The 4152-nt window shown below is 37.5% G+C and overlaps 1 non-coding gene across 1 annotated transcript; it reads right to left on the minus strand.

Moving 5' to 3' along the window:
- Positions 1-730: 730 nt before the first annotated feature.
- Positions 731-862, minus strand: LOC126016596 (small nucleolar RNA SNORA51). The gene has a single exon (XR_007498387.1). It is a non-coding gene; the product is annotated as a small nucleolar RNA SNORA51 (small nucleolar RNA).
- Positions 863-4152: the final 3290 nt, after the last annotated feature.

A 4152-nucleotide genomic window follows, 5' to 3' on the forward strand; every position in this document is an offset into this window, starting at 1 on the left:
TTCTATATATTATAAAGGCAGATGAGGAATAATAGTCACATTGAAATTTAATTTTATTTCCAGAGTTTGGCTATTGTAAATAGCGCTGCAATGAATATAGGTGTGAGGAAGGGACAACCAAGATGCCCTTCAACAGATGAGTGGCTAAAGAAACTGTGGTACATATACACAATGGAATACTATGCAGCCGTCAGGAGAGATGAAGTCATGAAATGTTCCTATACATGGATGTACATGGAATCTATTATGCTGAGTGAAGTAAGTCAGAGGGAGAGAAAAAAATGCAGAATGGTTTCACTCACCTATGGGTTTTAAGAAAAATAAAAGACACTTTTAACAGTATCTCAGAGACAAGAGAGATGAGGGCTGGTAGGTGCAGCTCATGACATGAAGCTCACCACATAGAGTGATGAGTGCAGTTAGAGAAATAACTACACTGAAAACTACCATAACAATGTGAATGAATGAGGGAAGTAGAAAGCCTATCTTGAGTACAGGTGTGGGGGCGTGGGGAGGTGGGAGATCTGGGAAATTGGTGGTGGGAATGTTGCACTGGTGAAGGGGAGTGTTCATTACATAACTGTAATCATACAACTATAATCATATTTGTAATCACGGTGTTTAAATAAAGAAAAAAATTTAATTTTACTATAAATAGTATATTAACTAAGAAAATACATAGTAGTAAGAGGAATTCTGAATTGATATAGTTTTATTGAATTAAAATCTTTTTTGTCCTCCAATTCACAATACAGAGCAGGCAAAGGGCCTGTGTTGAGGTGTATATAGGATACATTTACTGTACCTCCTCTTTCTATACAGTCAGTGTAAAGAAGACAGCCTGTGTAAGAATTGGGAGGCCTTATCAAAAATTAAAATTTTTGAACAAAATTCTCTATTGAGAGAATGGCTAATGCCAATGTTGTCTGGTATCACGGTTTTAGTTTTTGGTTTTTGGGCCACATCCAGCTGTGTTTAGGGGTTACTCCTGGCTATCTGCTCAGAAATAGCTCCTGGCAGGCACAGGGGACCATATGGGATACCGGGATTCGAACCAATCACCTTAGGTCCTGGATGGGCTGCTTGCAAGGCAAACACTGCTGTGCTATCTCTCCGGCCCCGTTATCATGGTTTTAAGTGTTAGTTAATTTACTTAGATGGGAGATCAAGGTTGTGACTAAAATATTCTGAGAAAAAGTTTCACACAGAAACAAACAGAAAATAATGTTATTTTATGATTCCAAATGGAATATTCATCTTGCTATATGTATGAAATAGAATTATGCTGTTCATTTTTTCTTTTTATATTTAATGTTAATTTTATTTTTTAACTGAAATCCAACTAGACATGTTTATAATCACAGAGCTTAAATAGACACTATATAAGAAAATAAATTAAAAATAAATTGTCAGTCCATTTTCTTTTGTTCTTTTTTCTTCTTTCTCTTATTCTTCTTCCTCTCCTCTTCTAACACTTCCTCTTTTTTCTTTTTTTATTTCTTCATTTTATTTTCTCTTCACATCCCTTTCTTCCTCTTTTCTTGTCTTGTTTTCTCTTCTCTACTTTTCCTTCTTTTTCTCCTCTTCTTCCTCTTCCTCTTCTCCTTTTCTTCTTCCTCCTCCTATTTTATTCTTCTCCCCTTCTTCTTCCACCTTTTCTTCTTCCTCTTCTTCCTCCTCTTTTTCTTCCTCTTCTTATGTTTTAATTTTTATTCTTCTTCCCCTTCTTCCTCTTCTCAGACTTCCTCCAACTCTTCTTAATATTCTTTTCCTGAGTCTCTGGGACTCCAATGATTCATGTGTTCTTTCTGTTGAGTTTATCAAAGACTTCTATATTTCACCTATTCACATTTATTGAGTAGTTTATTCATTGTCTGATCATTTGCTTTTAAGTTCTTCTCTAATTTCTTCTGCTGTATAGAGTTGTTCTGCATCTCATCTCTAGCTAACTGACCCCGTCCTCAGCTGCTGTTACTCCCTTGGAAAGGCTTTCAATTGAAGTTTTCATTTCATTTACTTAGTTTTTCAGATCTGTTGTTTGAGTTTGGAGTTTTCTGAGTTTTGTTTTCTCTGGTCTGAGTTTTCTGTGGTCTGTTCAGCTCGATCTATACTTGCTTTGAGTTCTTTGAGCATCCTCCATATTAATACTTTAAACTCCTTATCTGAGAGGCTCTTTTGGTAATCTTCATTTTCTATGCGTGGTTTTGTCATGCATTGTTTCCACATTGCAACACTTGTACAGTGCTTTTTACTATGTGCTGTACTGGGGTTCCTGGGTTAGAAGATGCCAGCAGTCACGGAGCTAAGCTCCTCTGGCTCCACCCTATTGGGTAGGGCCCTTACAGGGTTTGCGCCCAGGAGATTATGTTCAATGGCGTCTTCTTGGTTGTCTTGGCCAGAAAAGCAGGTAGGGAACAAGGCAGCTGTCTTTTATGAGGCTCTCCGTGTTTGCGCCCTGGATATTGTGTTCAATGCTATCTTCTTGGCTGTTTTGGGAAGAAAAGCAAACAGAGAGCAGGGCAGCAATCTTTTATAATGGCTCTCCTGAGTCCAAAACATGGCAGGGATCAGCACCCACATTATTGGGTAGAGCCCTTACCAGGTTTGGGTCTTTTTTGTTTTTCTTATATGATTGCTGCCTTATTTTTTAATTAATTTTTTATGAAAGTGGATTATAAATCTTTCACCGTAATATTTTAGGTACATAATGATATTGAATCAGGGGCGTTCCCACCACCAATATTGTCCTCCCTCCACCCTTGTTCTCAGAATACATCCTATATCCCCCTCTTTAATCCCCAGGCTGCTAGTATAGGTGGTTGTCTCTGTGCCTAGTATGTTGTAAATTGGGTATCGATTGTGTTGTCGTTGGCTTTGCATTTGGTGCCTAAGTTTGAATCTTTTTTTATTTCTACTTAATTTCATATGACTGTATGGTATTGTTACCCTTCATTATTTCCCCCTCCATTAGTGGGGCGATACAAGCTGTTTCAATTTGTGTGGTTCTGTTTGAAGGAAAGAGAAAGAAAATAATAATAATAATAATAAATAAAATGAGGCAAAAATCAAACAAGCAAAAAATGAGAGGAGTCCTTCTAGAGGCTATCTCTATCAGTTTTAAGAGCAGGGAGGGAGAAGAAAGAAAAACATAACAACAATACCAAAAAATAAATAGATAAATAAGATAAAAGATCAGAAAAAAATCAAACAAAAAACTCAAAAAGCGCCAGAGCAATATAGACAAGTAACCATACAAAAACCACGGTCCTAAAAAAAAAAGCACAAAAGAAAATAAAACGGCAATAAACAACAATAATAACACAATAACACAACTATAAAAAAAAAAGTTTGATTTTTGCTTCTCTCTTTTTTATTTTTCCCTTACATAGGCACAGAAAATATTGGGTATATTAGAAAAAAAAAAAAACCCTTAGCCTAAGAGATACAGGTTTTCTCTGCCCTTGAAGTATACTGTTGTATTGTTTTTGTTTTTGTTTTTGTTTTTAGCCATTCTTGGCAGTCCTCATGGCCTACTCTTGGCAAAGCGCTCTAGGGTTGTTTCTGGTAATGCTTTGGGGTTATGAGGTTCCAATCTGTTCCCCAAGTCCTGCTCCACATAGTGCTGGTGAGTTCTTGTGGCTGTTCCCCATTTGCCCCAAAGTCTGCAGACCCTTTGACCCTCAGTCGTTGTGCTGCCAGGAGTCTTCAAGGCACTAAGCACAACACCTGGTAATCTCACATGCTCTCCACTCTTCAGAAGAGAAGCTCCAAACCAGTGCTTCTCAGCAACTCTTGTATCCACTGTCCTATGAGGACAATGCTTAACATCTCAATTGGTTTATTTTATTCTGGTTTCTGGTTTCATTCTCTTTTTGAAACATTCCATATAAGAAAAATGGTTATTATACCATCAACACACGGAAATCTAATTACGCATAACTCTGTCACTGCAGCAAAGGTCATCCCATAAACACTGGGTGCTGATTAGAGAGCCAAACAAACTGAAAGAATAATAACTTGAGGGGCCAGAGCAGTGTTGCGGCGGTCGGGCATTTGCATTATGAAACTTCAAATACAGTATGATGTCTCCATAATTCTCAACAATTTCCTCAAGACTTGAAACAGACCTTAATCCAGTCTCTGCAGTGGGAT

The sequence above is a fragment of the Suncus etruscus genome, chromosome 8 (assembly GCF_024139225.1).
Source record: "Suncus etruscus isolate mSunEtr1 chromosome 8, mSunEtr1.pri.cur, whole genome shotgun sequence".
Taxonomy (NCBI): Eukaryota; Metazoa; Chordata; class Mammalia; order Eulipotyphla; family Soricidae; genus Suncus; species Suncus etruscus.